A 23,258-nucleotide genomic window follows, 5' to 3' on the forward strand; every position below is an offset into this window, starting at 1 on the left:
TGCTAACTTCTTATCGTGATCTAAACTTAAATTAGGAACTTCTTACTAATTTGTGTGCCATGAAAATGACTTTTTCATGCAAAATACCTATCATGTACAATTTTCTTGTGAAACCAAGTTGCATTTTTTCTAAAATACATTTTACGTAGAATTATGTCTTTCTCCTCACTACGTATGGAGGGTAACTTGAAAATTCATCGTCATATAGGCCTAAATATGCAACCCCCGTTCTTCTACCTGTATTCACTTTATTCTTCTTGCATTGTTCTTATTTGCCCCTTGTTAAATTTGTGTTTCATTCTTCTTGCAGCCCCCTTTTCTCCTTGTTCTCAATGTGTTCCCCTTGTTCTCCTTGAATTTCATTTGTTATCCTTGTATTCCTCTTGTTGTTCGTCTTCTCCTTTTTGTCTTATCCTTATTTTCTTTATTTCCCTTCCTTCTCCTAGCAATCCTTTTTTTTTGTTCTTGTCTTCCCTTATTCTCCTCGTCTTTTTAATGTTTTCCTTCTCCTTGCCTCCTTCTCCTCTCCTCCCCAACATCTCTTTGCTGTCCTCATCTTCCCCTTGTTTTCATCTCCCCCTTCTTCTCCTCATCTTCCCCTTATTTAAATTCATCTAACGACAACGGTACACAATGGGATTTTAGATCAAACCGACAGGACAACATTATTCTGAAGAGAAATGCTCGTGAGTGGGAGAACGTGCCCTGCTAACACTTTATCTGCCATATACTGTAGCTATATCTCAATAATCTGCGAATGATCAAACCTCGGCTCATTTAAATGACTGATAGGGCATGCCAGAACATTTACGAACTATAAACAGAACATGACGATTAAGGAAACAATATTCACCTTCGAAAAAGTTCCTATTTTGTTTTTATTCTTGCACCTCATTCTCAAAGTTCTCGTTTATATTCATAAACATTCAATTTACTCGTAGCCTATGCAGATTTTCCCATCCATCTCTTAAGGGGAATCGCTCAGTATTAAGACAAATTTACGCTATTATTTACTGTACATTAAATTAAATTATGAGGTAAGCAAATACTGAAGGAAATTAAATTATACTAGATCATACAAAATAATATAAATATTTTGACACGCACAGAAAACCAACGGGAGAACGTCATGAATTGTATCATATGACATAATATAGCCCTACAGCATGCTGTGCCGCATGGAACGCCCCTGCTATCTAACGGTAAAACTTCGCATAAGATAACTCTATTGACAAAAGACCGGTCTATGAATGGAAAAAGTGAAAGCTCACGAGGCCAGAAGAATTGTGTCTCAGTTCCAGCTTTTCAAGTGCAATCTCAACACCCGCAAAAATATACGAAATGCAGAAGGCAGTCCCTGCACAAGCGTTTCAGGCCTCAGGAACAAATTTTACTGCAAGACAGGTCTACATACATCACAAAACTTTTAAATACTTCTACAACGCTATATGCTTCGTTCAAACAACTAATATGTTATACAAAAAGACAAAATTTGAGCTCAATTAAGCCAAGTTACTGAGACCCGGCCTCACTTGCCTCAGCAAATCAGTTGTCACTGGGAATGACATTAACAGAATATAAAACAACATGCAAGTTCATTCTAGGCATAATTCGTCTTCGTCTTCCTAACAAGAATTAGGCCGAGTGGCCTCTTACTGTCTCAAACTAGAATTTTCACTTCATCTCTTCTTCGGACGACCTAGAGATCTTTTGCCATGCGGATGGTAATGAAACAGTGCTTTTAGAATTCTGTATCGATCCATTCGTTCGAGATGACCCTTCCACTGAAGTTGAAGTTGATACTTGCTGATGAACTGCATAATGGGTTCTATTTGAAGTTCTTGCATTATGTCCTCATTTTTTTATGATCCCTGCAAGTATATCCAGCTGTTGCTCTCATGAACCTCATCTCACTTGCTGTTATTCTACTGACATCTTTATTCTTCACAGTCCACGCTTCACTACCATAGCTTAATACTGGCTATGCTAAGGTTTTATACAAGCCTATTCTTGTGTGTCTTTGTACTAGTGAAGGTTTGATGATTTTATTAATGATCCCCATTGTTTTATTATATTTACATATTTTTCAGCAATATCTACTTCATTATAAGGTGATAGTGTATAGCCAAGGTAAGTGAAAGTATATACTCTTTCTATTATTTTATTATTCAAACAGATTTTACTTGGTACAGGGAATTTCCCACAAAATTACATGATTTTAATTTTTTCTATATTAATTTCCATGTTATATTTTTCACTGACCATATTTAAATTGTGTACTGAATATTGTAAATCATCTTCAGTTGATGCTATGAGAACCAGATCACCAGCGAAAAGTACCTCTCTGGGCTAGCAACCCATTGAGCGTCATTTTAACATTGCTTTCAAGTCTCAACAGAAGCCTCTAGGCATAATTATTCAGAGAAATCAGACACTTTGCCTACCCTACCCTAAATTTCAAAAATCTTCCGAAAATCAAACCGCGACGTCTATGGAGAGAAATAAAGTCACGAATGTGCGATCGGGCCAGTCTGAACGTTCACAAGCCTCAGTTATCAGGAATACAGACGATGTTTTCGCAGCTCATATACCAGAAGCACGTTGAGTCTAGTGGCGAGAGCCGGTTGTCTGGACAACCGTCCCCACAGCAACAAGAGCTTCCCTCTCCCTTCCAACTCGATTACTGGGCGTAGGAGGAGAGGGTAGAGTTATGGCAGTTTGGACATTGTTTGGCACTCACGGAGCCCTCTACAGGGGAAAAACCGGACCAATACACGAGTCCAAACTTAATTCCGAGCACAGAGGGCGACAACTTTGTTAATGTGAGTGGTTGGGAACACGACTCAAATAGGTCATTAGAGGTTTTCAAATTTGACTACAGCGTTCACAATATCAGCTGTTGCGAAGTCATTATGCGAAACGGTTGTTTGCGGTGGAAAATCTCTAGAGATCAAATGGATTTCTCCTGTTTGCGCCGATGGCCAATTCTACAAATTAAAGTGATCAGAAGTGTTGCTTAAAAATCTAAGATTCTATTAGAATACACAATTATCTACTCACGACTGAAATCGAATGATCTCTAGTTCAACCCTACACGACACTAAAATGCCATTATAAATTGAAATAGCTTGCTGAGGCGTGCTCAGAGAACAGCATTCAAACTAAATTTACATCTGATTTAATATGTTTAGACGTTAGTTCACTCCGACGCGATGCAAGGAAACTGTATATTAGAGTTGGGTTGAACGACTAATAAAGAATCGTAAGAATCGATTCGTGGTATGGACGAATCGTTGTTCAAAAGAATCGTAACGAATCGGCATGGTATCGTAACTGACAATAAAGGCGGCTTCACAATTGCCCGGGAACGGCAACTACAACGAGAACGGAATCGAGAAAAATCTTGGAAGCTTTATTTTTTAATGTATGGATACATAATTGCTTTCTGGGAACGGTAGACCCTGGAATGAGAAACAAAACTTCACGAAGTTTTAACATTTCCATTCCCGGTATTCTTCTGCGCATGTCAAATCAGTCATTTATTCAATTCCGATTGTCGATTGTTCGTCGAGATTATCATGGCAGCTACGGAATTTGAAGAATTATTAATTTCGTATGTGCAAGAGAAAGAATTCTTATATGACAAGACAAATGTTCAATACAAAAATGTAAGAATAAAAGAAAACGCTTGGTGTACAATCGCAGACATCCTGAATAGTGATGGTAAGTTGGCAATATTACAACATTTTTCTTCTGATTTTGTGAAAATGTACATTTCCTTTCATTTCATTTTATATGTTGATATTATTTATCTATGTTCATATAAAATGCATACACTCAACGTTTAATGTTAATTTGATGATAAATTAATTCTAGTTATATATTTTACTTTCGGAAAGGCGAGAAAATATTAATATATTGCATTATTTTTAACCGAAACTGTTAAGAAGAAGTGGGACAACCTCAGGGACAGATTTGTGAGAGCCTTGAGGGATTCTACAGCTATCCCCCCTTCTGGTTCTGGGGCTCAACAGAAGAAAAATAATTTCTCCCTTTATAATTCTATGTTGTGGTTGGCACCTTACATTAGGAAGAGGAAGTAAGTATAAATATTTTTAGCACCCACTATTCTAGCTGAAAGCGAATTAAATTTAAGATTCTCGTATGTATATATATATATATATATATATATATATATATATATATATATATACCAGTACCCTATGTATTTCAAACTATAGTTCCAACTAAAATTCTGTTTGATGGCATTAATATTTTAATATTGATACCATGACCAATAAAACCTAACCTAAAACTTACATTATCAAAGGATCATGTAGATAGTCTTCTTTTCTACAAGGCCTACTAAATTATTACACATTACATTAAATTCCACTTTAAATTTTTTATACATGAATTTCTTATGGCATTGTTAATTTCCTATGTACTATAGTTTGTGAACCGTAAGTAATGTCATTAATTCTAGTAGATTATTTCTTTAGTAAAGAGCAACAAAAAAGTCAAATACCTTTTTGCTGTGTTTAGAATAGTTTTCCAGAAAAATGTGCATTTCAAAATAAATGGTTTACGATTTTACGAGATTGTGCAACGCTGTGTAATCAATGGGGAGTGCACATAAGCCTCTGTTGTTCTGAACAACCCCTTCACCTGGCTTGTTCTGAAGTTGAAGGTCACTGCCACGTACCTTGTTTTTAACTCATAAAAAATACAGCTGATGTTATACCTACTGTATGACAATGAACACTGCTCACTTCATGTTAAACAAAATCTTGAAAAATTGGAAATAAATTCTACAACCTAATTTTAACGAAATATTCAGAGAATATAGTCAATAAGATAGGCTACGCTTATTTCAAAATAAATTTAAAACATTAAGCAATATTTCTACACTCCCATTTCAATTAAATAAGCTAAAGAACTAAAACAATAATGATGCTTAGTTCACATTATAAAAACAAGATTTTGAAACATTTACAACTCCACAGGCAAAGATAAAAATACGATATTATGCTATTTTACATTAAACGAAAATAAATTAAAAATAATATTCATTTGTAAACTCTTTCAATTTAATTTTAATTATACTATCGGTGAACACAGGCAATACGAAAAGCTTATTTTTACGTTACACAAATCAACTTATTAAAAAAAACTCAATTTGTTATACGCAAACATTTTCTTCTGGCAATTAGAAACTATAGTTCCCTCGCACTTTCATTTTAAAGTAATAACTGGTGAACTTATACAACAAATCAAATTTCCCGAGACGTCTTTAAAATTAATCGTATGTGATATGTGTACATTTTTCATTTCTCAACCGTCGTCTCGAACACGCCACCTGTTCAGGTACCTGGCCTACGACAACATATATTTGCCTCTCTGCAGGCAGTATAATAACCTTCACAACGTTCTCACACTGCACTACGTATTAAAATTACTTCTCAGAACGAAAACATACATTTGTTCGGATCAAATTTCTGCACATTCAGAGGACAAACTAAAATTATTTCAGTCATTTATGACCATAATACACTGCTCTCTTAAATTGACTGAGCATATTGGGAATTAATTCAGTAGCTTTCACAAAATATGCTATGAAATGATTCATATAAAATAATTTTTTTCTCGAAAAGGAAGCTAAAAAAGGAGCAAAATGTATTAAACGTTTTTGTTTGAAATATCTCAAAGAATAACCCCTTGAAATTAATGACATTGCTTACGGTTCATTCTGTATATAACTATAGTATATTATATATATATATATATATATATATATATATATATATATATATACTCATACATACAGAGTGAACAGTCAGTAAGTAATATCATTAATCTCAAGTGTTAGTTATTGATTTGATTTGATTTTGAGTGTACAGACATACCCTGTAGTAACATCTATAATGTACATCTTGCACTTTGGGAGGTATTGCAGATTCTGGCATTTGTTCATTTCCAGATAGATTTGATAGATCAGAGAGGGTGTAACCAATTGCCCAACAACAAGGAAGGACTGTAATTTTAAAATATCAAGATACTTAAAAAGAGAATCACAATAAAGGAGAAAAAATGTTCAATGCACAAAAGAAATAAAACAGAATGCTATTTCTCCACATTTTTAGAGTTCTGACTTCTGAGCTGCATTTAGGCCTATATGATCTAAACAATGTTGGAAATATTAATGACAGTATCTTTACAATCTATAGCTCAATTCCAATTTGAAGCAGATAATATTTTATTACTATCTGAAAAGATAAGTTGGCTTAAATGTGTGTTCATTCTGATTTTCCTTTTAAAAATGTTTTCCTAATATACAATCTGGTTTCTATTCATTATTAATTGCTGAATTCATTAGAAATTACAATGAGAAATTAACAATCTGTTTTAAGTGTCTGTTAAACAATTTACAATTTATTACAATTGAAAATCTAAATTATTAAATGCCACTCAAATTACAATTAATTAATCTTCATTGTTAACTGATAATTCTATTAAACTTTTCCCAACACATGTTGGATTACATTATTATTGTACTCAAGAAATTCACTGAAATTTTAAAAATCTTATGTATATTTTACTGATAATATGTATGTAACTTATGACGTTGTTGTTTGCTTAGAATGACTTCAACTGTAAGCTCACTAGATGTCACCCCGAGCACAAGTGTTGAGGCTACATCAGAAGCAATACACCTTTCCGATGATGCCAGTACGAGTACAGAATCACCAGCTCCATGCAGGAAAGTTCCTTAGGTGGAAGTTTCCAAGAGGAATTTCGCCCTAAGAGAGCCAACCTGCACGATACCCTCTCTAAAGGTGTTGATTCTTTTACGTCTTTTGTGGCAACGAGAGAATATTCAGGACCAAGTGACCTCAATTTCATGAAATCTGTACTTGAAGACATGAAAATGATCCCACACAAAGATAAATTTAAATTTAAGAAGGAGGTGTTGGACCTGTTAGAAAAATATATTCCATAAACTGAGACAAGTTATTTTAGAAGTTGGTATAAGAGTATTCATAAATTTAAAAAAATAACAATTTTCTGTAATATTTTATTGGATACTTATAAATAATCAAATACTCTGTGTTCCTATTTTTGTGTTCAATAAATACTTTCCATAATGCAATTGAAATATAGTAACATTGACATACTTCTATCTCCCATTGTTTACATATCTATGTTGGTAGGATATTGCTCCAGCATCTGAAACCAAATAATTCGCTAAATTATCCCGTAATTTATAAATTGCCTGAGCAGCAATATTAGATCCCATTCGACCAACTGATCTGAAATTTGTGTCATTTCTTGCGATTTCTCTCCAGTTTCCCAAATTTTGAGATGGGTGCTGGCTGCAAGCTTCTGTTCTCAAATAGTTATGTAAACATAATGTGGCTTTAATTATTGATTCTGCAGTCTTCACTGAACATAACAATGGTTGTCTGTAAACTCTCCATCTACTTTCGAGTATACCGAAACTGTTTTCGATATTTCTCCTAGCCCTAGACAGTCTAAAATTAATTTTTTTTTTCTCTCCTAAATATTTACCAGGATAAGGTCGCATAATATACTGCTTTAGAGGAAAAGCCTCATCTGCTACAAAGAAATATGGCATTAAAATATTACTGCCTGGTAGAGTGCGAGGTTCGGGAAATTCTGCAGATCCATTCTCCAATTTTTTTCCTATTTTACTTCTTCTAAATACACCACCATCGCTTTCAGCGCCATATGCTCCAATGTCAGCCCAGATAAACTTATAGTCTGCATCGCAGCATGCCATTAATATTAAACTGAAAGTGTGTTTATAATTGTAATATATACTACCGGATCTTAAAGGGCACTGGATTTGGACATGTTTTCCATCAATGGCACCTAGAGTATTGGGAAAGTCCCACCTCTCTAGGAAACGTTCACTTATATTACACCACTCTTCTTTGGTGGGAAACGGAAAATATAAAGGATAAAGTACTTCCCATAAGACATCACAGGTTTCAGCGATCACTTTCGAAACGGTAGACTGCCCAACCCTGAATTCCCAACTCAAATTTAAAAATGAACCACCATGAGCCAGATACTTTAGAGTCATCGCCAATCGAAATTCTGGGCTCAAGCATTCTCGCCTACTCCTCTTGAGTAGCTTGTGTTTCACTAATGATAATATTTTTTCGAAATGCTGGGGTTCCATTCTTGTATATTTGTAAAACGCCTCATGATCATGTACCTTTATATATTTGAATATATTCACAAATGCTCTACGCTCATTTCTTTGTTGGTTCATTGGTCGAATCCACCATCTGAAAATAGGGAATACAATGTAACGAACATCATGATGTCAACTAGATAGTAGCACATAACCTTATTAAGAAACGCAGTGCAATGAAGTTCTCATTTTCCACTTTCATACGTATTAAATTTATGTAAGACATTAAATGTCTTTTTATTTTACTATAGGGAGTAATATTTACCTTCTTTTAGTGCTCTGAGCGACTAAAACACATATTAAAATAAGTACAAAATATGTGACTAACTCGTCGTCGTCCATCTTGAAACATTAGAATAACGCAGATGCTTCAGCTTTCCGTTCAGTTGTGAATATTAGTATTCCCGTTCTCGTTTCTCGGCTTTCCCTTCTCGTTCTAGTTGCCATTCCCGGGCAATTGTGAAGCCGCCTTAAGATTCGATTCTATCTATATCTTTGAAGTAATCTGTCAGCGATCATTTCCGAACCGTGCCGAATGCTCCTGAGCGAGCAGAGAGAAAGGATTTAAGTTATTTTAACAAAGTTGGGTTAAATAGCTGATGATATGGATGATTTCTTATGTAACTTTTATGTTGTGTAAAATGGATGGCCGTGACGTCGCGAACGTTTTTGTACTCTATACGGTGGTCATTTGGATTAAATATAGTTTCCAATTTCGTAAGAAATTTTTCGAAAACTGCAGACTTTTTGTTGTCTTTTGTGATGTATCATCATCATTATCATCATCATCATCATCATCATCATCGTCGTCGTCGTCGTCACTCCAAGAATTAGGCAATTGCCCGTTCCGACTTCATAATTCATCAGCCCAACGTTTTCTAGGTCTCCCGACGTCACGCCTTCCTCTTGCTTGATAATTTCTTGGCAACAATGGATATCTCTCCTTACTCATTCCATTCATGTGTTCAATCCACTTTTGTCTATGATTCGTGACTTTATCCAATAAAGGCTGTACTTTTAATTCTTCTCTCATATCCTCATTTCTAATCCTATCAAGTTTTGTACACCCTTTAACTTGTCTGAGGAACCTCATCTCCGCCGTTTGTATTCTATCTTTCTGTTTTTTCGTTGGAGCCCAAGTTTCACATCCATACAATATTGTGGGAATTGCCATAACTTTATATATTTTTACTTTTGTTTCTTTTCTAACTTTATTTTTTAACGTTCTCTGTATTGTTCCACATACCGTCTGAAATTGATTTATTTTTGAATCAATATCTCTTTCCATATTGTAACTAATATCACAGCCCAAATATTTGAAACTAGACACCTGCTCTATACTTTGATTTTCTAAAATAATTTTGGATCTCACTGGATATTTTCCCCTAAATGCCATTGTCTTTGTTTTTTTTTTTTTACTGATATCTTTAGATCATATAATTTATATATTTTATTTAATTCATGTAAAGATTTCTGTAAGTCATCTTCATTTTTCTGTATTATGATTAAATCATCTGCAAACAAAAGATTATTTATATATACTTTATTAACTAATCTTATTCCTGGATTCACTAAAACTTTCCATTTATTTAAAATGTCGTCTATATATATATATATATATATATATATATATATATATATATAATAAAGTGGGCCATAAACTTCACCCTTGTCTTAACCCAGTGTTTGTTTTAATTGTATATGTTCTTCTGAATCCGGTGTCTATAATTTTATTATATTTGTATCTTCATATAATTTCTTTATTGTTTCAACAAGGCACAGTGGGTATCCTTTCATTATATAATTTTTGTCTGTTAACTCGATCGAAGGCCTTATCCAAATCTATAAATCCTGCATGAGTTTCTAAGTTGTTTTCTCTTCTCTTCTCTATGAGTTGTTTCAGCGTAAATACATTGTCTGTACACGATCTTCCCTTTCTAAATCCACTTTGATTTTCATTTATTATTACTTCTGTTATATTTCTCAGTCTATTATTTATTATTTTCGTATATATCTTATAACCAGTATTCATTAAGCTAATCCCTCTATAGTTTTCACAATTTCCCCGGTCTCCTCTTTTAAATATATTCTTTACAATTGCTGTTTTCGAAAACCGCAGACTTTTTGTTGTCTTTTGTGATGTATAGTTTCTAATTGTGTTGTATGATGTTTGGAAGTTTTATTGGTGTGAATATTTAGATTTGGTAGCTCCCTAAGAATTTGATACACTAAATGTGTGTATTTTATAACCTGGGTTTCATAAAATTTATTACGAATATGGAGACTACTGGGTGTTCAGTTCAAAGTGTGTCATGGCTCGCTGTATGCCGTCATGTGGCTAGTCGATGAGCCTAGAGAATTCAATCTTCCTACACTTCTGCAGAGGTGCATTACTTATGTGCCAGAGAAGTTGCCTAGCAAGTACGGCGTTCATTCAGAAGAGTACTTACTGATACGTACGGTAACGCCGGTAGTGGCAGGAATGTGAAATGTTTCGAAACGTGTACTAGGTGAGTTTTTTTCTTATTGTCGGGATATGTGGAGATAGTTAAGACGATTACTTACGTATTTGTTGACATTAATTTCGACGGTCAACATGGACACGGAGCATTTGATTTGTGTTGTGGAATATTTCCGTACGCAACCGATGATAACAAATACCCTGCGTATGACTTGCCCGCGCAAAACACAGTTCGAAAGAGGTTATGGTAGCACAAAGACAGTACAGACCGCCATCTGTTGCTACGACGTTCAAGTTATACCGTACACGTTCTCAAGTTCAGATTGAACGCCTTGATTAATAGGCAACTTCTTTGACACAAAAGGTGAAAATCGCTTCAAATCGCTGACTCATCAACAGTGACGTCATGACACACTTTGAAATGGACACCCAGTATATTCAATACAATACGGCTGCTGCATTCGTTACAAATACGTTCGTGACGTCATCAATGATATCACGACTCATCCACCGGTTTCTTTAAAATTATCCATTAATTTATCCTTCCATCAAACCCTACCTAAATTTGTGACATACACTGAGGACACATGATCCTGATTGTGGGTAAAATTGTCACTAATCTCCTCCTCAAACCCTACCAAACCCCTAGCGGAGATAGGGGCTGCATGTCCCTGAGTGGGTTAACTTTTCACTCTTATATCTTCTACCAAAACATGCCAGTGGGGCTATATGCCACTGACACTAACAGTGGGTCAAACTGTAATTAATCTCCTCCTCAAACCCTACCTAACACTGTCATAGACATTGGAGCTACTTTTCACTAACAAGCAAACATTCTCATGGGGGCAGATAAAAACAGTTATTTTTTTCTTCCACCATGTTAACAATGTCAAAACAATTGCTTATTCAAATTTTGGCCACTTGAACGCAATTACAAGGGCAGTAAAAAATGTTTCCCTAGGGTAGTTTACGTAAGAAAACACAATTTTATTGGGAAAACTTACTGGAACAGATACAGCAATTGTTGAGTTATTTTCCAACATATTCCCCACCGGAATTGAGACATTTGTCATACCGTGGGATCAACTTCTGTATTCCTGTATCGTAGAAGTCTGCCGCCTGGAATCGGAACCAGTGTGTGACAGCCGTCTGTACCTTTCTGTTGATCCCACGGTATGAAAAAATACATGTCTCAATTCCAGTAGGGAATATATTTAATAATAACTCAACAATTGCTGTATCAGTTCCAATACATTTTTTCCAATGAAATTGTGTTTTTTTCTGTAAAGAGCTCCAGGAGAACTTATTTTTTACGGCCCTCGTAATTGCGCTCTAGTGGCCAAAATTTGTACAGGCACTTGTTTTGACATTATGAACATGGTGGAAGAAAAAAATAACTTCTTTACCTGCCCCCATGAGAATGTTTGCTTGTAGACCTAAGTGGATCAACTTCTCGCTAATGCATCCCCTATCTGAACTTGCCAGTGGGGTTACTTGTCACTGACACTAACAGTGGGTCAGATTGTCACTAATCTATTTCCTCCTCAAACTCTACTTAACACATTGTCATAAACAGTGGAACTACATACCACTGACAGTTGATATAGGCCTATAACCCTTTATTATCTATGCCTTGCCATAAAACAGCTCACTATTCCTCCTCTTTCACAGCATCAGGAATTCGTTTCTGGAACTCACTACCCAGCTCCCTCAGGAACTGTCGAACGATATTGCAATTTAAAAGTAAATTGTTTCAACACGTGACCAGTACTAAGTCATATAACTTCTAGCTTCAGATTTAATCTTCCCATTCCTTTATCCTATCATGATTATTGCATTACTTTTATCATTGAAATTATAAATATATATTGTAATCCTATAAATTGTTAGTACATATTTTACTCATTTTTCTGAAAATGTCTTCTTTCTTCCTCATTCATGTTTAATTCCTCTTTATATGTGTATGTGTGTATATGTAATTTTCCTCAGTGTTGTATAGTTATAATTTACATTTGAATTTGTTATTCTTGTAATTTGTAATATTGGTTCACTTACCGCTTGCATATTCACTGAATGTAACGTCTAGCCTTATATTTTTTGTAATTATTATTTAGTGTGTTTGCATTATTTTACTCAACTTGTGCTTGTATGACTAGCTACATATATAAATTTGTATTAGTGTTCTTTAAATATTAGTTTGCAATCATTAACTTGTAGGTAATTTGCTAGGAGACGTCGTTGCATATAGACCACTTTTACACTAAACCTAACCTTAGTGTCTACAACGTATATTAAAACCCTAACCTAACCTGTCACAGATTAAGGAAAAGGTTAGGTTAGGTTAGTTTAGGGTTTTAGTATATCTTGCAAAAACAAATTTTAGGTTTAGTGTAAAAGTGGTCTATATGCAACGACGTTTCCTAGCAAATTACCAACTTGTATTACTGCAAATTGTATCAGTTTCTTTGTTTCTGGCTAAGTGGAAGAGAAGGCCTCATGGCCTTAACTTCGCTAGAATAAATAAATATTATATTTGTCACCAATCTATCTTCCCATTAAACTTTACATAAACTTGTCACAGTGGACTTACATGTCACTGAGCGTGGATCAACTGTCACTAATCCATCTCCCCGTTAGACTCTACCTAACCTTGCGACAGGTAGTGGAATTACATGTTATATAGTGGCTAAGCTTGTAACTAAGTTATTTCCTTGTCATTGAGTGGAACTTGTCACAGATCTATCTCTTCGTCAAATCCTACCTAATCTTGTAACAGAGTTGGGCTACATGTCACTGTTGCTCAACTTGTCACTAATTTATCTCCCAGTCATACTCTACCTAATCTTGCTACAAGGAATGGAGCTGCATGTCACTGACATTGGGTCGACTAGTCACTAACCTATTACATCAAACCCTACCTAATTCTGTCAAAGACAATTGGGCTACATGTTACAGAGTGGATCAGCTTGTGACTAAACTACTGTATCTTCTCATTTAAATCTATCAAATCTTATTACAGTGTGGCTACATGTCACTGACAGTGGGTTAATTTGTGACTAATCTATCTCCTTATCAAATCCTTCCTAAACTTGTCAGAGACATAAGGGATACATATTACTGATCTCATGAAATCCTACCTTAACTTTTCACAGGCAATGGGGCTTCATGTTACTAAAAGTGAGTCAACTTGTCACTAATCTATTTCCTCGTTAAGCTCTACCTAATTTTGTCACTGACAGTAGGGCTACTTTTCGCTGACAAGTTCAGTTAACCTATCAAAATCAATGGAACTATGTACTTGTACTTGTCATCGACAAGTACATAGTTCTTGTCTCTTCCCACAACAGAAGTCCAGGTGCATTAGAGTGTAAAGAGCCTGACAATATGTTAATCATAATACAACTTTAAAATTTTTAATAAAAATATATGTTTTGGTGATGTATGTGCCCTGGACCTCTATAGCGGAAGATGGCCGGGTCGATGCTTAGTACTTAATTACAGTGGAGCTATTTGTCACAGTTTTCCACCGCCCACTGAACGAATATTGGTTAAACGAGCGTTGAGTGACTTCCGCCGATTTTGGAATAGACACCGACGCACTTAGGTTAGGTTAGTTTAGGCTTTTATTATCCCGTCAAGATGAAGGTGAAAGCGATTGAGTGTGATTTTTTGTTTTCTATGTTGGCACTTCAAGTGCTTCGGTGTCTATTCCAAAATCGGCGGAAGTCGCTCAACGCTCGTTTCACCCGAATATTTCACACTTTTATCACTGCCAATGTTGCGCTATAAACCAATTTTCGCAAATCTAATGTAAAAGACTGTCTACACAAGCAACAAGTTATAATAAATGTTTAGGGTTAGTGTAAAACTGGCCTATGTCTCCTATAGTGGGCGGGACATAAGTAACAGTCACCAAAAAAACACATGATGGAATTATTTTTAACAGCTACAAAATCCGAATTGTCGTATTTGTAGTCTTGTAAACTTGATTTAAAGTGTACATTCGTCGATATAATGCCCTGATTATATAATTAAGTGTAATAAAAAGGAAATAGTGCTTCAGGATTAATAAAAAGAAACCTGTGCATAATAAGGCTACTACAGTAATAAGAAATGGGCTCCAGTTACTGAACTAATATCCCACTTTCAATTGCAGAGATTATTCGGAGTCGAAATTGAACGTGCACTAGAAATGACACAAATTTTAGTTTGCCAAGGGATCTCTACGCTGTAATCTAAGATATGGGTCTCCCAATTAAAAATTGAATCGCCGTTTAAAATCGTCCTCGGCTCGGTTTGATTCCGTGACATCTGATCAAACGGCTAGTATGGTATCCGAAAAATCTACGAGACTGACTGGAACATTTTATGCCTCTGGACTGTCTGGATAATAGAGACATAATTATGTGTAAGCTTTCTTTCACCTGTGAGATTCGGTTGACGTAGTTAACATGCATTTATAGCATTTTAGGTTACGTCCGTTGTAATAACACGCTCAATCTTTCCAAACAAAATATTACAATCAACAAGCGATGTAAAACTACAAACGAAATTCTTTTATCGTATCTTACCTAAAGTTGGTGACTTGTACGCATGATGTGAAAGATGAAACAACCCTCGATTCATAAATTGTGTATTATGACGATTCTAGTTCACAAAGCACTCTCCATTCACTAGTAAGTAGCAGTGACACACTATATCATAGTGATTTTATTTGAACCAGCTTTAAATTCTTAATTTATGAACAAAAATCGAGAAACAAAAAAGCACAGAATAGTAACATTCAAAGCCGGAAATACGATTGCAAGAACAAGACAGCTTTCTATTGCTTACATTTCATAAAAACACACTTCGTTTCTCTCGCAGAGAGTATAGGTCTATATCAATACTCTCTTCTTTCGAATTATATATACTGGGAATAAAAACCGATCGGCCTTGAACTACAACTCCCTCTATTAGACCTACTAACAAAATACAAATTGTCGAAGGAAGCCATTTCCCTATAGCTAATGTAGTCTTTGTCTCTAATAAAACATTATCACATGTTGGGTTATGTACTGTACATTTTGAAATCACATGCACTTTTTCCAAACATAACATGAGGAGTAGCAGGCACTACAGAAATAAAAGTGAAATTTCTTGCTACAGTCTACCTGACATGAAAGATTCGTCGCACGCATGATGTAGGTAGTAGATGAAATGTCCATAAACAAATCGTCCACAATCCATGGTTATATTCATACAGCATTACATCATTGTTTATTCACTAGCCACTACAACACACTGCACCATTATTTTATTATCAAATTCCATTCAATTCATAATGCATTGATAAAACGGACACACAAAAACGACATAACCAATAACTCAACCACGAAACACCACTTCAATAACGAGCGCTTTCTATTGCACCAATCTCATAAACGCACGCCTTGATGCTCTGGAATTATACAAGGAAAGGGAATCAATCGGTCTTGAACAACTGCAACTCCTTATAATGTCATACATCGCTGTCAAAGGAAGCTATTCTCCCACCCCCTCTTCCACATGTTTAATATTTTGCTATAAAAATTATATTCCTGACGCGGAAGAAATTAATGGTCGTACTTGTTTTAATAAACAAGAACGAATGTTCATAATTTATATCATACAACTGATGATCTATTTATATGCCAGAGCATTCGTTGTGGATGCTATAATATTATGACATTTCATGTAGTGCTGTTACAGTTTTTCAGTATATTACAACTCATTAAGGGGTTTGCTGCGGACATTAAAATCCAAAAACATAAATTTGACACAAAACTGCATATGTTATGGTTATTAATAACCGCAATATTATTATAAGCAGTGTTGACCATATTTGAACAGCATTAGGCACTCTTCCTTTTTATCGTGGCCACCCGGGTTCGATCCCGCTTAGGGTCATAAAGGAATTTGTGGTAGGCAAAGCGAGCGCGAGAGTTTTTCTCGGGTTCTCTCGTTATCATTATATCGATATTTCGCAATCACTCTCACTCTGCGATATCTCGAGCCAGGTCTTCAGAACATATAAAAAACCGGTTAAAATTTGTATATTTATTTATTATTTATTTGTATATATATTTAATAAAGGCTATTACTATTTTTGAACTTCAATAAAATAAAGTAACTGATATCCTCAATATATTTCTTTGCACAAAGAGAACGGGTGCAGATCATTCAGCACTGTGATCCTACAATCGAGATATGGTCATTTGTAGAACATTTCGCACGGAGTCGAACGGAACCACGTGATCCTCTCACCCTCTCCCCTCCTAGATGTTCTCTATACCAGTACCAGTCCGATCAGATGAAGTACTGGCAGTCAGTGGTGGATCTCACTACAAAATGTCGCTCTGTAAGGAAGTTATTGGAAAAAAATAGCCGAAAATATTAATTAAAGTTTCGTGTAGTGTACAAGATGAAAAATGAGCAACGAATTTTCGTCGATGCATCATTTGAAATATGAGAATAAAGTAAAATTGAGCACAAACTAGGCCTATAGTAAATAAAATAATAAGTCGGAACAAATATAAATATTATTTTACCCTTCATTATCACACAGTACACATCTAACTCATTAGGTCACAGTAAAGAGTAGGCCTACTGTTAACTATATGCGCTTTCAAGTAAATATTTAAATATGCATCTACACGATTCAACATTTCTTTCAACTTTACGCATTCATGCTACACATGTAGGATTGATATTTAATATTGATTATACAGCCTAGATACGTAGTGAAGATGACGTTCAAAACGACTCACCATGTAGACACAAAATCTTCATGCACCTTAATTGAACGCGCGTTTTAAACTTGATTCTTTCAATAGTCTTCCCAGATTGCATGTGTATGTGCATGAAAAATTGAACCGTGTACATGCAGCTTAAGCGACTTTTGTTGCTTCCTGTGAATCTCCTTCCAAGCGAGCATAGTTTAGAGCAGCGCTCATCAGTACAGAGCACCCTCGGACTAGCGTCTCTTACCCGCGGGTAAGAGACTGCACTAGCGTGCATCCGTGGTTGCTAGCGAGTATGCTTTCTCCCTACCCCTTCTGCATATTCAGATACACTGCTTACCCGTAACCCATTTCAGCGAATGCTGACGACCACTGTTCTAGACAAACTAATCTGCCTTCTGTTAGTAGTGCAGGAAAATTCTTCTTGTCGCCGTACAGAAGCGAGGCGTGCGAGCACTATGGGAATTAGGCGTAGCTAATATATTTAACGAATTTTTTTTTACATGAACACTTCTTTATACATACACATAGCCTATAAGTGCTCTGTCCATGGGCAGGTCTTTCACTGCAAACCCAGCATTCTCCAATCTTTCCTATTTTTTGCCTTCCTCTTAGTCTCCGCATATGACCCACATACCTTAATGTCATCTATCATCTGATATCTTCTTCTGCCCCGAACCCTAGATCATATATGTAACAGATAGGTCATCGCTATGTTAAAAACGTTTGCACTTTGAAGAGAACAACCGCCAGGATCGTCACCCGTCCGTCGTAAACGAACACGAGATGACAGTACAGTCGCTAATGCAATTCAAATGGGAATTATGACGTGACTCCTTATGTAACAACTAGATGGCTGCGTAGTAAACCTGACAAAACTTGTTAACGTCAAAGTCTATAAGGCCAACCTATCTGGCGTATATATGATCTAGGCCCGAACTCTTCTCCTGTTCACCATTCCTTCCAGTGCATCCTTCAGTAGGCAGTTTTTTCTCAGCCAGTGACCCAACCAATTTATTTTTTCTCTTTCTGATCAGTTTCAGTATCATTCTTTTTTCACTCTTTCGAACACAACTTCATTTCTTATTCTGTCTGTCCATTTCACACGCTCCATCCTTCTCCATATCCACATTTCAAATGTTTCTATTCGCTTCTCTTCACTTCGTCGTAATGTCCATGTTTCTGCCCCATACAATGCCACACTCCACACAGAGCACTTAATTAGTCTCTTCCTTAGTTCTTTTTCCAGAGGTCCGCATAAGATGCTCCTTTTTCTATTAAAAGCTTCCTTTTGACTTCCTGGCTGTAGCTCGTTACTGCTTATACTGTAGTACATCCCAAGTATTTGAAGCTGTCCACTTGCTATACTGCCTCATTTAGAATTCGCAAGTTTACCTTCTTTATCATCATCATCATCATCATCATCATCATCATCATCATCATCAGCCTTCAAGTGTTAGACCCCAGTGGATCTGTTACGGTCTCTTGCCAGCGTTTCCTAGATCTTCCTAAATTTCTTCGACCTCTTGGGACATATGATAAAATCTGCCTGGGCCATCTAGAGCGATCCATCCTCTTGACATGTGTCTGCCACTGAAGCCTGTACTGCTGCAGATAATGGACAATAGAGTCAATTTTTAATGCCTTCAGAATATCTACGTTCTGATGATGGTCGAGAAGAGAGTATCCAGCAGTTTTTCGCATGTATCTCATTTCGGCAGTTGTTAGCCTTCTTTATTTATCTTGTAATAACCATGGTCTTCGCCTTATTTGCATTTATCTTCATTCCCTACTGCTCAGAGCTGTCATTTATGTATCGTCGAAATTAAAATTGATGCAATTTCTTGAGAGGGAGAGGAATCAGTTGATATATATATTTTTTTACCGTTTTTCGTGGGGATGTCTATGAAGTATCGATATATCTACTTATGCCCCTGTTAAAAATTAATATAAAATATGGTGCATGCACAGTTATTAAAATCGTACTTTCATCTATAATACTAAACTTCTGTTGGGATGTCTATCGTAAGTCGTTTCAAGTTCATGTCCTTTGAAACTAGCTATTTTTACTGAAATATGATAAACTTAACGCATTAAAACAAGAAACTAATAGACTTAAACGAGAACAGACTTCACAGAACAAAGTATTTCGTATCCCTCTACACACTTTTTTTTTTTCGAGGAATTACATATTTGTAAGGTTTTTATATCCGATTTTACATGGAACGCTCTAATGCTGAAACTAATCAGAAGAGAAAAAGGAATTGGCTGGGTCATTCGCAAACTGCATACTGAAGGATGCACTGGAAGAAATGAAGGAACGGTGAATGGGAGAAAAGTTCATAGCAGAAGTAAATATTAGATGATAGACAATATTGAGACACATTATTCGTACGTGTAGATTGTAGACTAAGAGGTACGCAGGGAATAGGAAATATTGGAAAATAATAATAATATAATAATATTATTATTATTTATTTATTTATTTATACTGCCAGAGTAGAGGCCATAGGGCCTTCTCTTACACTCTACCAGATCCCAAAGTATAGAAGCAGTGAAAATTTAACAAAAAGTTAAAGAACAGAATACTAACATATTAAATAATAATAATAATAATAATAATAATAATAATAATAATAATAAATAATAGCACAAAAAATCGACACTAAACAAATGAAAATAATACAATAATAGAAAAAAAAGTAAAATACAGTTCTAAAGATTGAAATATAATAAAAGCACCCGGCTCCGGAACAATTTTTCCCTCGAAATTATTCAAATCAACTTTACAGGGAGTTATACCTGAAATATTGATTTGCATAATACACGTCACTGTTCGTTATCAGAAAACCACAATTTAAGTCACACGGAGTTAGTGTGCACTCGAAGTTGGTTGCTTGACGGTTGTCAGCCCACTTTGAGGTCTGTGGATATAGAGGGAAGAATTGGATCGGTGTCGGTTAGAGTTCCCGGGTAGCTCAGTGGTAGAGCGTTGGTACGTCAAACCAAAGGTCCCGGGTTCGATACCCGGCTCCGGAACAATTTTTCCCTCAAAATTATTCAAATCAACTTTACAGGGAGTTACACCTGAAATATTGATTTGCAAAAGCAACTCAGTTAGTACAAATAGTTAATAGGGAAAACGTAAGGAAGAATACAAAAAAAAAAATGGAATGTAATAAAATAATAATAAAAAAGAAGAAAAAATACGAAAATTAAATAAAATCCACAATAAGGATACTAGTAATGCAATTCTTGTATTCGCTATAAAAATGTAACTAAGGTGTATCAAAGTCGTGCAACAATGAGGGTGCAGCACTGTTCTCTTCTTTTATTTCACCTGACCATACCAAAACTTACGCTCCCTCCCAATCCCTTCGGATTCTTATATTTATGCTCGATGGTGAATATGAGCCATACAAATCATAATATTGATAAAACGAATAGACCGCATCAAACAATGTAACACGGCAGATGGATGGTTCTCCCTTAAAAATATCCCCCTGCAATGGTCAACGCTTCAACCCTCTTCAGCATGTTCTAATTGTAGGCTGTACCTCATAATTTCAACAAAATTAATTCTCTATAAATCCTGGCTTAATGTCTGGTGGAGAGTTCCCTGCGTTGCTACAGTAGCACCCCCTGCCACCCTCATCGGCACGTGATGTTCCCACAAGGTAACAGCAGTTGCAATCGCAAGTGATGCGGAAATTGTTACGACCGTGTACAATCGTATCGCTGATACAGATCATTAGCCACAACGCTGTACCCCAACCAGTTCAAAATTTAGAGATATTCGGACCGTTCATACAACGGGGATTATCATTATCATTACGATCATCATCATCGTCTTCTATGAGTTGGGTGTGGTTGGCCAGTTCCAACTTCAACGAATTCTTAAGGTAAGCGTTCACTACATCGCATCGCACTCCTCGTACGAATCGCACGCAACGGATATTTAAGTGAAGTGCGTTCACTGTAACGGCTTCATCTCATCGCCTCATCGGATTCCCTATCAGCTGTTTAAAACATGACGTCGTACGATATTGACATTACTGAAAGCAGAGGAGTTGAGGTTAGGTCTATTAATTACGTCTGTTAGCGAATAAGAATTTGTAATTGCTTCATGCGTCTTAATTGAAGAGGAAGAAACGAAAGAAATATTGGTTACATAATATATTTGCAAGAAACGACTTCATTACTGTAATGGGAACGCCTCAAATTATATAATTCTTCGCAATTTTCTGCAAGCGAAATAAGTTTTCCGTCTGCCATTTTGGCGCGACACTGAACATGGCACAACATAATAGTAACAGTTAACCAATTCAAATTGATTTATTAAAGAAGACCATGATCGCACGCATCGGAAAAGTTGCCCATCCGAGAAACGTGGACGGATTTGCCGAAAGGCGATGCGTCCGATACGATGTAGTGAACGCGGTTACATAAGAATTACAGCAAAGATAGTCTTTTTCCGATCCGTGCGATTCGTCCGATGCGTGCGATACGATGTAGTGAACGCTTACCTTTGGTCTTTTCTTCTTCTTCCGTTTGTAGGGTTTATTTTGAAATTAATTTTGGTAATCTGCCTATTCTGTCCATCATATATATCTCTCTGATTGAAGTTCTGGCTGATATGTACAGCGGTAAAAAAAAAAGTGGGCGCACTCGTGAACAACGAATATTTTCTAAGTCCACTTCGGATAACAGAGATGTTACATGATGATACCGCATATAGAAGCACTTTCGGAAAAGACGTGTAGCAGGAGTCATTCACAAGTGTTTCGTACAGCAGAGGTAATGTGTTGGCTTAATGATTTGTAGGTTGTAAGTTCGAGCCTTGTTCAAGTTATCATTTTATTTTGTTATTGTTATTTAGCGATATAAATAATATTCAAGTTATCATTTATATTGTGTTATCGTTCTTTAACGTTATAAATAATATTCAAGTTAGGTCTATCATTCTATTTTGTTATCGTTCTTTAGCGATATAAATAATATTCAAGTTATCATTTATATTCTGTTATCGTTCTTTAGCGTTATAAATACTATTCAAGGTAGGTCTATCATTTTATTTTGTTATCGTTCTATAACGATATAAGTAATATTCAAGTTATCATTTATATTATGTTACCGTTCTTTACCGTTATAAATATTATTCAAGTTATCATTTATATTCTATTATCGTTCTTTAGCTATATAAATAATATTCAAGTTATCATTTATATTCTGTTATCGTTCTTTAGCGATAAAAGTAATATAAATTTAATGTTAAATTTGAAACAATACAATTGCATAATACTAGTGTTAGTTTTTTCTTCTTATATTATTACATTATACTATCCTGTAACACAATAAAATGAAAAAGAGTGTAGGAGATTTGAATATGAGACGTTGACATCTAAATGTCCACATTCTTCAGACTGACCTACGGGGCACAAGTAAAGCATATGCGGGAAAATTGTCTCAATCCACCTCCAAGACGTTCCTGATGATTTATGGAAACTCGTCCACAATGCCTGGGATGCCATGACTGAGAACTGAAAGGACTACTCGATTCCATGCCCATTCGACTGCAAGATGTGATCGAGATGGGAGGATGATTGACTAAATACTGAATCGTGGCTCTTTGTTTTGTTTTTTGAACTTTTAATTGTTTGAATTTTCTATGACAGACGCCAGTAAGTTTGTTTTGTTTATGGTGCGAAAAATATTTTTGCCTAGAATATAATCTTTCTTTTTATTTTCTATTTCCAGCCATAATGTCATAATAAATAATGATAAAGTCATAGCATAATACATAGATGAACCTGAT

General features: G+C 35.6%; 1 long non-coding RNA gene and 1 other non-coding gene across 2 annotated transcripts; both read left to right on the plus strand.

Moving 5' to 3' along the window:
* The first annotated feature begins 3,391 nt into the window (after positions 1–3,391).
* Positions 3,392–8,264, plus strand: LOC138698822 (uncharacterized). Its single transcript, XR_011331945.1, has 3 exons — positions 3,392–3,723; positions 3,948–4,099; positions 6,641–8,264. It is a non-coding gene; the product is annotated as an uncharacterized lncRNA (long non-coding RNA).
* Positions 8,265–20,410: 12,146 nt separating this feature from the next.
* On the plus strand, positions 20,411–20,482 carry TRNAD-GUC (transfer RNA aspartic acid (anticodon GUC)). The gene has a single exon. It is a non-coding gene; the product is annotated as a tRNA-Asp (tRNA).
* The last annotated feature ends 2,776 nt before the right edge of the window (positions 20,483–23,258 follow it).

Source organism: Periplaneta americana, chromosome 4, assembly GCF_040183065.1.
Source record: "Periplaneta americana isolate PAMFEO1 chromosome 4, P.americana_PAMFEO1_priV1, whole genome shotgun sequence".
In the NCBI taxonomy this organism is placed as follows: domain Eukaryota; kingdom Metazoa; phylum Arthropoda; class Insecta; order Blattodea; family Blattidae; genus Periplaneta; species Periplaneta americana.